The sequence below is a fragment of the Capricornis sumatraensis genome, chromosome 18 (assembly GCF_032405125.1).
Source record: "Capricornis sumatraensis isolate serow.1 chromosome 18, serow.2, whole genome shotgun sequence".
NCBI classification, from domain to species: domain Eukaryota; kingdom Metazoa; phylum Chordata; class Mammalia; order Artiodactyla; family Bovidae; genus Capricornis; species Capricornis sumatraensis.
The window spans coordinates 55,562,116-55,576,731 of record NC_091086.1 but is presented as its reverse complement, the minus strand read 5'-3'; the positions used below and the strand labels follow the sequence as shown (position 1 = coordinate 55,576,731).

Below are 14,616 nucleotides of genomic sequence, written 5' to 3'. Positions count from 1 at the left end.
GGTAGTAGTAGTAGTCAGAGCTACTACCATAGCTTTGACTAGACGGACCTTTGTCCACAAACTCTCATCTCTGTTTTTTAATATGCTGTCTAGATTGGTCATAGCTTTTCTTCCAAGGAGCAAACATTTTTTTTTAATTTCATGGCTGCAGTCACCATCTGCAGTGATTTTGGAGCCCAAGAAAATAAAATCTCTCACTGTTTCCATTATTTCCCCATCTATTTGCCATGAAGTGATGGGACCAGATGCCATGATCTTAGTTTTCTGAATGTTGAGCTTTAAGCCAACTTTTTCACTTTCTTCTTTCACTTTCACAAAGAGGCTTTTTAGTTTCTCTTCACTTTCTGCCATAAGGGTGGTGTCATCTGCATGTCTGAGGTTATTGATATTTCTCCCCGCAATCTTGATTCCAGCTTGTGCTTCATCCAGCCTTGCATTTTGCATGATGTACTCTGCATATAAGTTAAATAAGCAGGGTGACAATATACAGCCTTGATGTATTCCTTTCCCTATTTGGAACCAGTCTGTTGTTCCATGTCCAGTTCTAAGTGTTGATTCTTGACCTGCATATAGATTTCTCAGGAAGCAGGTCAGGTGGTAGGGTATTCCCATCTATTTAAGAATTACAAAGAATTCCCATGTCTTGATGGTATATAAAATATATACCTACACTCAAAAGCAAGAAGGAAAAAATTTGGTTTATCAGAAACTGTGAGAAATGACTCAAAGTTTAAAAATAAAGAGGAACAGAATTATAGTTTGAGAGGCATGTAAGGATATATAAATATTCTTTAAAACCATTTATGTTGTTTCCCCCTCTACCACATCTAAATATATTTTGACTGAATTAAACAGGATAAATCTCATCAATTTATTTGAATGCCAGAGAGATGATCTCTGGTACTGTTCATAAAACAACAGAAGCTGATTTCTTGAAATTTGGGATACATGTTCTAATATAATAAAGAAAAATATGTTCTAACATTCATAGTTTCCTCAAAACTTGCATGAAATCATTTTAGCTGCCTACCTTTAAATAGGAAATCTTTCAATGTCTGTGGAGCCTAGGCACCCAACAACTTATAATTCAGCAACAGAACCTTCACTATACATAGCTTTCCCAGAGTTGCATCCATATATAATCCAAATTAACATAATCCTTTCACTGTGTGGAACTTCTTAAGTGCTTCTGGGTCAAACTATTTTCTGACCATAATCGTGAGTCAAATCTAGAGGGAAATTTCCTATTTCCTAACTATGGATGATTCTATTACTGCTTTAATGCTTGGCATTTCCGAATCTGCACTCATTCTTGATAGAAAAGTACTAGAACACTTGAAGATGATCCCTGTTTCCTTCTCCAAGTATATTTGTTTACATAACTACAATGGCAAAATAAGAGACAAAAAGAAAAATAATAATAATAACTCCTTTCTATATCCCAAGCAATATGCTATTACCTTAAAAATAGATAATACCTCTGTCTGAATTTTTCCTTATGTAGTTTATAAAGCAAATAAACTTTATAAAGCAAATCTTAAGTACAATTTCATTGCTACTTACCACAGTTATTTTTTTTGTTTTACATCCATTCATATATTAATATAATCACATAGTCAAGAAATAGTTAATAAAGACCTACTAGGTAACAGGCCATTTTATAGAAAAATAAAGGAATAAACTGCATTTGTCTTTGTTAACACAAATAATTTATAAGTAGACCATTTCAGATATGACTCTGTTTTTGTTTAAGAAGTAGTGTAGGAGACCTGGCTTGTTGATAAAGCATGTCATGACCTGAAATATTTTCAAGAGTACTGTAGAGGTTTTGTCTGAAATCTTTTTGTGTAAGAACACGAATTTGGGCATTTTAAAGGCTGAACTAAATACAAACATCATAGAAAAAGGAAGACATGGATTCTATATTCTAATCTTGTGCTTTTATTATTGTGGAAAAAGAATCAATACAAAAAGCAATGTTCCTAGGAATGTAACTGGCATAAAATATAATAGTTTAACATTTGTTTTAATTAGGTGAACATTTCCTTAGATAGAAACAATAGTTTCTTAGTGCTGCCATGATGAAATTCCGCAAACTAAGAAGCCCAAGCAATGTAAAAGTGTTCTGTCAGTTTTGAAGCCAAGAAGCCTGAAATTCTGGTATCAGCAGGGCCATGCTCTCTCTGAAATTTGTAGAGACTTTTCTGGCTTCTGTTGTTTTGCCAGAATCATTGGTATTCCTTACTGCAGGTGCATAACTCCAATCTCTGCCTTTAAACATTCTCCCAGGGTTTCTCAGTCTTCATATCCTCATCCCCTTAAACACTTATCATACCAGATTAAGTATCAGATCACTTATATCATCATATCATACCACCTTATTCCTAAACCAACTACATGTTCAGTGTCCTTATTTCAAAATAAGATGAGAAGTCTTGGGGCTTGTGTTACAGGGAAAAAAGTGTTCTCTGAGAGAATGGTCACATTCCAGGTCTTAGGTAAGTCCCTGGAACAGCCCCTGAGTGTAGATTCTCGGCTTCACACAGGGAAGGATTCAAGAGCAGGCCACAGTAAAGCAAAAGAAGGTTAATTCAAGGAGACACACACTCCACAGACAAGAGTTGGGCCATCTGGGAAGGCAGGGGACACCAGGGTGTGGTAGTTGTCAGTGTTTATATGGAGAAGGAAATGGCAATCCACTCCAGTACTATTGCCTGGAAAATCCCGTGGACAGAGGAGCCTGGAAGGCTACAGTCCATGAGGTCGCAAAGAGTCAGACATGACTGATATAGGGATAGGTAATTTCATAGGCTAAATTTAGGGAGATGTATAAGCTACTGGAAGAAAACTTGGATGAGCTCTGCGGATGCTGGAACTTTATGTGGAGGAGAAAGAACTCTGCTTTTCCTTTCTAACCTTCAAAACACAATGATTTAACTTATGCCTTCTTTTGGACCTGAGATAGCTCAATGGCTTTCTACCGCATGGAACATGGAATGGCTTCATGAACATTCCCGTCTTAATTCAAGTATAAACTCTCCTTATGTGGTCAAGAGGATTATCCCCCTAGTTGACCGGTATAAATCCACTCACAGACCCAGTGCCTAACTTCTTGAACTAGCAGGATATGGCAGCCTACACATTGAAATTCAACCCATGGTAACAGTTTGCCAAAATCAGCAAAGATATTCAAAATAGCTAACAACTATTTCAGAAAAAGCACAGGCCAATCAGAATAAATACTGCTCTTAAATAAACAGTGTGTCTTCTTTTTAATGGCTATTTATTTATTTATTTCTGATTGCATGAGCGATCTTCTTTGCTTCATGCACTTTCTTTCATTGTGGCTCACATAGATTCTAGTTGTGACATGCAGGCTTAGGTCTATGGCATGTGGGATCTTAGTTCACTTACCAGGGAAACACACCCTTATCCCCTGCATTGCATTGATTCTTAACCACTGGACCACCAGGGAAGTCCTCATAGTATGTGGGAGAGCTTTACCAATGCAGAGGTGCTGAATGTCTCTCCTAGGCAGCACTTCAGTTCAGTTCAGTTCAGTTCAGTTCAGTCTCTCAGTTGTGTCCAACTCTTTGCGACCCCATGAATCGCAGCACGCCAGGCCTCCCTGTCCATCACCAACTCCCGGAGTTCACTCAGACTCACGTCCATCGAGTCTGTGATGCCATCCAGCCATCTCATCCTTGGTCGTCCCCTTCTTCTCCTGCCCCCAATCCCTCCCAGCATCAGAGTTTTTTCCAATGAGTCAACACTTTGCATGAGGTGACCAAAGTACTGGAGTTTCAGCTTTAGCATCATTCCTTCCAAAGAAATCCCAGGGTTGATCTCCTTCAGAATGGACTGGTTGGATCTCCTTGAAGTCCAAGGGACTCTCAAGAGTCTTCTCCAACACCACAGTTCAAAAGCATCAATTCTTCGGCACTCAGCCTTCTTCACAGTTCAACTCTCACATCCATACATGACCACAGGAAAAACCATAGCCTTGACTAGACGGACCTTAGTCAGCAAAGTAATGTCTCTGCTTTTGAATATGCTATCTAGGTTGGTCATAACTTTTCTTCCAAGGAGTAAGTGTCTTTTAATTTCATGGTTGCAATCACCATCTGCAGTGATTTTGGAGCCCAAAAAATAAAGTCTGACACTGCTTCCACTGTTTCTCCATCTATTTCCCATGGAGTGATGGGACCAGATGCCATGATCTTCGTTTTCTGAATGTTGAGCTTTAAGCCCACTTTTTCACTCTCCTCTTTTACTTTCCTCAAGAGGCTTTTTAGTTCCTCTTCACTTTCTGCCATAAGGGTGGTGTCATCTGCATATCTGAGGTTATTGATATTTCTCCCACCAATCTTGATTCCAGCTTGTGTTTCTTCCTGTCCAGTGTTTCTCATGATGTACTCTGCATAGAAGTTAAATAAGCAGGGTGACAATATACAGCCTTGATGTACTCCTTTTCCTATTTGGAACCAGTCTGTTGTTCCATGTCCTGTTCTAACTGTTGCTTCCTGGCCTGCATACAGATAGCAACTGTATTTATTTATTGTTATCTCTGTGGCTTTATGTAATATTTTTCTGTAACAGAGATTTCTTTGCCAGATTAGTATTAACATGAAAATCTATCTAGTAAAATTTTAATTTTAGTTTTGAGACATGATTAGTGATTCTTTTTCAAAGTGTTTGCATTATTTAATGCTTTTAATTTGACAGAAATTTTATAGTATCTTAATAAAATAGGAACTGTAAGGCACATGCAAATTTAGGACCATTTGAATCTTGTAGGGGAGCAAAATCTGCCACCCCAAATATATCTCTTTGTTATGAGCATTATTTTAGGCTGATTAGTTTTAAGAGATTAAAGAGTCTGGAAGTTTGCTTAACTGTGTATAAGAATTTAGAGGGAGAGTTTATACCAAGAAGAGAGCAATCACCAGAGATAACTACAATGATTATAAGCTGGTTTTGATAGTCTGGGTAGAATTTAGGAACACATCTTTTTTCAAAGCTTTCTCTGTGTCCCATTATGTCTACATGGCAGGAAAATTATGTAATTGTTGTTTTTGTTGTTGTTTTATAAATGGTGGCGTATGGTTTATTAAGCTTGTACCTTAGTACAGGCACTGGGCTTTCCCCATGGTGTTCTTAATGTTCAAAACCCAGACCTTCTGCCAAGTTTTCTTGAGCAGTGGCACCAAGAATTTGAAAGCTAAGTGGATTTTCTACATCATCTGTCATCTTTGTGTGGCCAAAAGCTACGGCCAGACACAGCACCTTCTTTATCTAGAACTTGATGATGGACTTCATTTAATCAGCTTTGGCCACCACGTTCTCATTGTGGGTCAGCAAGGAAGGAAACTTGCCAGACTTATTCAGGTTTCTACAGAGGATATGTGGGATCTATTTGATCAGACTCTGAAACAAACAAGTTATCATACTTCTTGGCCATCTATTTGACCAGTTTCTTATTCTTGTTGGGTTTCTTCAATGTCTAACCATGTCCATGTGGGGGATATCCATAGCCTTGGCCTCATCATAGTGGTTCTGGTCCCCAGAACACATGCAGAGAACCTGAGGCATGCAGAAGACTTAATCTTCAGGTCAGTCCAGTTGAGTTGCTCAGTAGTGTTCGAATCTTTGTGATATCATGAATTGCAGCACGCCAGGCCTCTCTGTCCATCATCAACTCCCAGAGTTCACCAAACTCATGTCCATCAAGTCAGTGATGCCATCCAGCCATCTCATCCTCTGTTGTCCCCTTCCCCTTCTGCCCCCAACGCCTCCCAGCATCAGGGTCTTTTCCAATGAGTCAACTCTTCGCATAAGGTGGCCAAAGTACTGGAGTTTCAGCTTCAGCATCAGTCCTTCCAATGAACACCCAGAACTGATCTCCTTTAGGATGGACTGGTTGGATCTCCTTGCAGTCCAAGGGACTCTCAAGAGTCTTCTCCAACACCACAGTTCAAAAGAATCAATTCTTTGGCACTCAGCTTTCTTCACAATCCAACTCTCACATCCATACATGACCACTGGAAAAACCATAGCCTTGACTAAACGGACCATTGCTGGCAAAGTACTGTCTCTGCTTTTCAATATGCTATCTAGGTTGGTCATAACTTTCCCTCCATGACCCAAAAGCATTTATCCTTCTGAAGGTCATAATTCTTCAGACTGACCTGAAGCTCCACTGTCTCCAAAAGCTTCCACGTCCCACACTGGTTCCCCTGCACGACTTTCTGCACGGCCTCCTAGATGGTGTCTCCGGAGACTTTGTTGCTCATGGTAGGTGACATTGGGATAACCTGAAGAGATCAGGAAAAACATTTTTATTTTGCTGCCAATGGACTTGCCTTTGAAGCCCCAGGCCCCGCCCCCCCCTCCCGCCCTTCTCCTTAGCGGAGGATGCCAAATAAACCTGACTGTCCTTGAGCTTCTTATATGTACAGAATTAAATTAAATGTGTTTTTCTTTCATTAATCTGTATTACATCATTTATCAGACTAGCCAAAGAATCTATAAGAGAAGAGAGAAAAAGTCATCATTTCTTTCTATCTCTATTGCATTCCTGAGTTTTCTGAGATAATAAGACCAGGACAATATTTTAAGTTAACCGAATTCTAATACATTCAATGAAATTTTCATCATCTATAACTGGAATATAAAAAGAATTATTATATATGTATATTATATGTGTGTGTGTGTGTGTGTGTGTGTGTGTGTGTGTATTAAATCAGTTGCACTGTAGTTTGCCAAGGTAGGTTTTTTTTTTTCCTTTGATTGGTCCTTACTAAGTCTACTAAATATCCTCACACTTCGCAATAAACTGTGAGACTTAGGCAATACTTTCTTCCTAATTGGGCTTCCCTGGTGGCTTAGAGGGTAAAGCATCGGCCTATAATATAGGAGATGTGAGTTCAATCCCTGGGTTGAGAAGATTCCCTGGAGAAGGGAACAGCAACCCACTCCAGTACTCTTGCCTGGAAAATCCCATGGACTGAGAAGTCTGGTAGGCTACAGTTCATGGGGTCGCAAAGAGTCGGACACAACTGACCAACTTCACTTTTCTTCCTAATTAAAGGGAAAAAAAGAGTTTTCCTTGTCCTTTGTCCTGTGCTTTTCTTAAAGGAATATTAATCAAAGATAAAACACAATAATGTCATTGTTTTAAAATCTATTTAATGTATGACTAAAGTAGGAAAATGGAGTCTTTTTTGTTTGCTTTTTGTTTAAGGTATTTTTCCTAAAGGTATCTATTTGGTCTATCTAATTTGCTTACCTCTCTAAGCCCAATTATGCCACCTTTAGTGGCACCCCACTCCAGTACTCTTGCCTGGAAAATCCCATGGATGGAGGAGCCTGGTGGGCTGCAGTCCACGGGGTCGCTAACAGTCGGACCTGACTGAGCGACTTCACTTTCACTTTTCACTTTCATGCGTTGGAGAAGGAAATGGCAACCCACTCCAGTGTTCTTGCCTGGAGAATCCCAGGGACAGGGGGAGCCTGGTGGGCTGCTGTCTATGGGGTTGCACAGTCGGACACGACTGAAGCGACTTAGCAGTAGCAGTAGCAGCAGTGATAAAATATTTAAATAATTATTAGTACCTTTTTTCCTGAGCTTATAAACACATTTTGTTTGTTAGTATTGTCACTATTGTTTGAACATAATGTTACTCATTGACTTTGAGGGGGGAAAAAAAGTCAATTCCAAATAAAAAGGATGTGCTACAGAGTCTAGGTTCTTATTTCTAAAACACAAAAGAACTACCTATTTTGTAATTTTGTATTTATACATACTATTGTGCTGAAGTGTTGAGTGCTACTCTAGTGAAATTTGGAGCATTACAAAATTCCTCAATCATGCCAGACAGTAGTTCACTCTCAAAGCTTTAGACATGGTTAGTTAATGGAGCTCCATTTAATCCACTGTAGCAAATAAGAAAAATTTAAAAGCGTTCTGCTGTATTTCTGTTCTGGTTGTTACTCGCTTTGCTTTTGCTTAAGGAATCTTTTCCCCCAGTTCTAGTATCTAACTTTATTTTAATTTTTTTTTTTCCTTATAGACTCTTTTTTATTGTATTTAAACTGGTTTGGTGATCTTGGTGTAGACGAGTTCTAGAATTTTAAAATAAGCTATTACTAGATCCCAGGGGCACTTGGGTCCTTCCATTCAAAGTAGTGACAACCTAGCCTCTATCTTCCTTTCATCTCCAAGGATAGTCAGACCAACAGAAATGAATTTTAAAGAGATCATGAGATATTTTCCTGTATGAATTATAAAAATATATATATACTGGTTTATACTGATGTGTTTAATAATGTCCTGGCTAATACAAATTAAGTTCTCCAAATATTTTCTGTTTCATTTCTTTATTTTTGGTTTACCAGACATATATTTTAAGTTGTTGATTCCTAATAAAAAGTTATAAAAAATGAGAAATAGTACTTTGTTTACAAAAGACAAGTCTGTGTACTTTTTACTCAAGGTGATAACTAACACCTCTTGATTGTTAGAATTAAGGCAATTATCAGTTCTTAAGTGATTTAAGATTAGCACTGACTCCACCCATGATCTTGCCCTGGGAGTCCCAATGTCACCAAATGCTAAGACTGACATCTTAGAAGAAATTCCCTCAAACTCGCTGCTACCTGTCTTTGTGTCTTGTTATCCACTTTACATTCTACCATCTGCTGCACCACTGAAGTGACCTGTAATTAAGGACTTTGAAGAAAACTCACTCTAAATTATGATTGGACATGGTCTTTCATGGACGTTAATATAAAACGTTGCTTCTGTTTTTACTATGAGGCAAGAATTCCCTTGCATGGGGACATCAAGAAGACTGGCATGTGCAGGGAATAACCTTACTGTCTTAATAACCGCTAATTATGCATTTTATTTTTCAAACAGTACAGATACATGACAACACACAGCTGCTTCTCCAAGAAGATAAAAGATGTAATCTGGTGGAGATATTTTAGTTTATTTCCTGCCTGGGAATATGATGTATATATTTTTGATTTGTCTTAAATAATTTCTCAAACCATGAAGTTATTATACTTTTAATTTTCTTTAAAAACCATACTCTAATTTTCTTATTAAAATATTTTTAATATAACATAGAAAGTTTTGGTCATATAAAATATGTTTTGAGAGGAAAACAAGAACAGCTAACTTGAAAAATCTGCTTAAAAAGATCAATTATATAATGTGCACAATATTGGAAAATTTCATGAATTTTATTTTAATATCTGTTTTCCAAATGCCAGATGTTCCCATAATGATAGATCCTGTGAGAAGAGGAAATTTTCTCACTTTATTTTTAATGATTTCAAAATTTATTCAACTCACAGATTTGCAAAACACGCTGTAGATATCTTCTTGAATTTCCATATTTTCTGTTTCTTAAGACAACACATTGCCATTTGGAAGAACTTTTATGCAAATTGAATGATATCATTTGGAAGTATAATGTCAAGGGAGATTGAAAAAAGGTGTGTAGGTTATTACAAACAGTTGAGTGAACTCTCACTCTTATAAACCCTTCCCATCTTTAGAGATGAAATGCCACGTATTTTTTACAGATTTTCTCTAAACATGCTTAGCTACAAAGGTGTCCCTTTGAAGCCCCAGGACAGTCCCCAGTCACATCCTTCTGCGTCTCTAGGTCTCTAGGCTTATGTCCCAAAACCTTCCATCCGCTGTTGGATAGCTATCATTGCTAGAGTGATCTTTGTTGTTGTTTAGTCATTAACTTGTGTCTGGCTTTTTTTTTTTTTTTTTTTTAATCCCATTGACTGTAGCCAGCCAGGCTCCTTGTCCGTGGGATTTTCCAGTCAAGAATATTGGAGTGGGTTGCCATTTCTTCCTCTAGGGGATCTTCCTGACCCAGAGATTGAACCAACACCCCTTGTGTCTCCTGCATTGGTAGACAAATTCTTTACTGATGGTGCCACCTTGGATTCTTACATATGGTATTAAAATAATGCTAACAGCCAGCTATCATAGTTACTTATCAGCACCTCTACATATAGGTAGCTATGTAATCTTGATATATAGTCAAGAGAGACAGCAAATTATGTATTTTTTAATACATTGCTTCTACTTTTCATATTAATTGTAAACTTTCAATAATGTTTGTGTATATATGCATGTGTATATATATATATATATATGTATGTGTATGCATATATCTATGTGCACGTGTATGTATATATGTATGTGAAAGTTGCTCAGTCATGTCTGCCTCTTTGCAATCTCCATGGACTGTGTAGCCTACCAGGCTCTTCTGTCCATGGGATTTTCCAGGCAAAATTATTGGAGTGGGTTGCCTTTTCCTTCTCCCCTTTCACATACTTGTATGGCATATACCAACATACTTACATACACACATATGTACATACATACACATAGTACATAATATGTGAAGACTATTGTTTGAGAAAGTTTCTAAGATATGGTCCCAAATAGTCACTATTACATGAAAATTTACTGACCCTTAAATGACAAAAAAATGTAACTCCAGAACAGTGAAAAAGACTGTAATATACTCATGTCCTCCTTTTCTTATTGTTTATTCTTCTTCACTCGTTTTAGATAAGTCAATGAGCAGAAATGAAATGAACATGTGAGTCTTTTAAAGGCCAGCTGCTGCTGTTGGCATGTATTTGAAGCTAATGGCTAATCTTCAAGTACACTGCCGATTTTGCTAAAACCTGAATCCTCTTTCATCCAGACAATCTATGTTTCTGAGCCAAAATCAGGGGATAGTTCTTGGATTCCTGAGACTCTTATTTGAGAGCATTGCAGGATAAACAGATGCAGTTGAAGGGAGAAGGGATATGTTGTTTATCCTCATTCAGATCTGAATGATGCTTTATCCTTTTTAGTTCAAGTTATTTCAAAAGAAAATTATGGAAAAATGTTGCTTATAAATTATCAAAGATATGCTCTATACTTAAATACTATATATATTTTTACTTTATTATTTTATATCTGAGCCAGTAATATTTGAAATTGAATATATTTACACCACTTGAAAACATTTCAACTTTATATATGCAGTGTAATATTTTCTTGTTAATGTAACTTGGCATTTTAACATTTTCCCTGTTGATATTTGCGTTATTTTTCAATAATTTCTAAATGACATAATTCACAATCTGTGACAGGGAGGTACATTTTAGGATCACAGGAGATATTTTGCCAGTTATAAACCTGATGTCTTCTATTTTGTTATAATGGTGATTTGACCTTGGTTTCCAATTTTAATGAATTTTAGAAAACATTCATCTAACAGTGTTCAAATAAATAAACTGAAATAAGCAAATTGGACAGTTTAGTGACAATTTAATAAAATTAATTGCACAAAGTGATGGATTCTTTAATTGAACAACAATCAATTTGGTGAATTATGTCATTATGTTAGAGTATTTCATAATTGACCTACCATTTTATTTGTCTTGAAGTTTAACATCAGTTGCCAAAACAAATAAGAAATACAAGTTTTGTGTTAATTATATATATATATATGTATATAGATTTAACTGTATACATGCAAACATGTATGTCTGTGTACTTTCTCCATGTATTAAGAGTGGACAACAATGAAGCAGAGGAGGTCATACTGCATAGTTCACACACACACATAGGTATTTATATACATTTACATGTGTATTTCTGTATAAAATTATATATAATTTATTTTTCACTTTTTACTTTATATTGAAGTATTATTAACAATGATGTGATAGCTTCAGGTGTACAGCCAAGTGATTCACTTATACATATACATATATCTATTCTTTTTCAAATTCTTTTCCCATTTGTTACATAATATTGAGTAGAGTAACCTGTGCTACAAGTAGATCCTTGTTAGTTATCCATTTTAAATATAGCAGTGTGTACATATCAATCCCAAACTGTCTCTTCCCCCTATTCTTTCTTCCCTCGGAACTTTAAGTTCCCTCTCTAAGTCTATGATTTTGGTTCTCTTTTGTAAACAAATTCAATTGCATCATTTCTTTTTAGACTTCCCGTATAAGGACTGTCACATGTTTATCTTTTTCTGTCAGACTTACTTCATTCAGTATGAACTCTCTCTGTCTGATCTCATGCATTCAGTATGGACTCTGTAGGTCCATCCATATTGCTGAAAATGGTACTATTTCATTCTCTATAATGACTGAGTTATATTCCATTGTATATATGTACCACATCTCTTTATCAATTCCTCTGTCAATGGAGATTTAGATTGTTTTAATGTTTTGGTTATTGAGAACAGTGCTGCAATGAACACTGGGGTGTGTGTATCCTTTCAGATCATTTTCTGGATATATACCCAAGAGTGGCAATGTAGGAGTATTTGGTAGCTCTATTTCTAAGAAAAATCCATACTGTTCCCCTATACATGTAGAATTTATATGGTGAGAAAATGTAAAGACTATTTTCATTCTTTAAAATAGTCCTCAATCTAGCCCATCATAAGTCTTCTCTGACTATTCAGTTTCCAGACACAATTACACATTATAAAATAAATGTCTGAATATATTTTCTCCTTACTAAAAATAATAATAAACAATGAAATGTGTTTGGAATATTCATGAAATATTAGAGTAGATGTATTTCTATTAAAAAACATTGGGCATATAATGATGATGATGATGGTTTTTCAGTACAATTTGTCTCAGTTCAGTTCAGTTCAGTCGCTCAGTCGTGTCCGACTCTTTGCAACCCCATGAATCGCAGCACACCAGGCCTCCCTGTCCATCATCAACTCCCGGAGTTTACTCAGACTCACGTCCATCGAGTCAGTGATGCCATCCAGCCATCTCACCCTCGGTCGTCCCCTTCTCCTCCTGCCCCCAATCCCTCCCAGCATCAGAGTCTTTTCCAATGAGTCAACTCTTCGCATGAGGTGGCCAAAGTACTGGAGTTTCAGCTTTAGCAGCATTCCTTCCAAAGAAATCCCAGGGTTGATCTCCTTCAGAATGGACTGGTTGGATCTCCTTGCAGTCCAAGGGACTCTCAAGAGTCTTCTCCAACACCACAGTCCAAAAGCATCAATTCTTCAGCCCTCAGCCTTCTTCACAGTCCAACTCTCTCATCCATACATGACCACAGGAAAAACCATAGCCTTGACTAGAAGGACCTTTGTTGGCAATGTCTCTGCTTTTTAATATGCTATCTAGGTTGGTCATAAGTTTTCTTCCAAGGAGTAAGTGTCTTTTAATTTCATGGCTGCAGTCACCATCTGCAGTGATTTTGGAGCCCCCAAAAATAAAGTAGAGAAATACAAAAGATGTAAGGTAATTGGAAAGAAATATGTAGTAATATGATTTTGTTACAAGATTTAATTTGGCATCTGTAAAACCCATGGGAATAATTCAAGGTAACAATCAGAAACTTGAGGAGACAGCCTTCTTGTATCCTCCAAACTGTTCTATCATGCTTGGTAACTTCATTGTTTCCAGAGATGAGTCAACCAAATTCCTGGAAAATCAGTTCCCTTTTCTGCTTATTTACATTCTGCCCACTTCCTTAGTGTCTCCTGATGCGACACTAAATTCTCCTCAGAAATCTCTAATCAATCCTTTTTTTCTTCTAGGTCAATTACATTCACAGAAATTCTTTCTATCTTTTCGAGACTCAAATCCACTTTCATGTTCTAACTTTCTCCATCTCTGTAATTCTGTTTTTTGTAATGAAAACTTGTCACATTAATATTTTCAATCTCTTTTTCCTTCTTTTTTTTTTTTTAAAAACATACTCATTTGACAAATCATCTAAATTGAATCTATGTTGTATTCTGGGCCTACAAACTTTAAGAAATTTCTGAAATAATTGCATAACTATATTGAATGAACATATTAACTTTAAAAGAAAAATAAACACTCTAACTAGCACTCAGTACCAGCAATCACTTTTTAAAAGAATGTAATATAGAAAAGAAACATTTATAGTAACAATAGTTAAGAAGGTGACACTTTAGGGTATGCAAGATTAGGTTAGATAATTGAATTGAACTAGAAATAAAAACAAGAAAACTATGAAGAATGGAAACATAATTTTTTCTTGAAGATAAATACTCAATGTTGTAAATATTATAAACAGAAAATGTTCTTTTATCTGTTAAATTGAGCTCAAAGCATCTATATAACAATCATTAAATAAGAAAATTTTAAATATTATATAAATAGTAAATTATAACTGGATAGATGAGAAAATTATTTAAAAATTAATAACAAGATGATTAAAGTTGTAATAATTAGATATGCTTGACATTGGCTTAAAATTATGCAATTAACAAAATTTAGTGAATAATAAAGGGCTTCCCCAGTGGCTCAGTGGTAAAGAATCCGCCTGCCAGTGCAGGAGATGTGGGTTCAATCCCCACATCAGGAAGATCTCCTGGAGGAGGAAATGGCAACCCACTCCAGTATTCTTGCCTGGAAAATACCATGAACAGAGGAGCTTGGTGGGCTATAGTCCATGGAGTTGTAGAGGGTCAAATTAGTCTTAGTGACTGAGCACATACAGGGAGTGAATAATAATAGACACAAATATAATGGATAAATATTATATAAAGACCCATTGAAAAGCAATGC

At 36.5% G+C, this 14,616-nt stretch overlaps 1 pseudogene; it reads right to left on the bottom strand.

The window, feature by feature from the left end:
- Positions 1–5,123: 5,123 nt before the first annotated feature.
- LOC138094651 (large ribosomal subunit protein uL1-like) lies at positions 5,124–6,293 on the bottom strand (annotated as a pseudogene).
- Between the last annotated feature and the right edge of the window lie 8,323 nt (positions 6,294–14,616).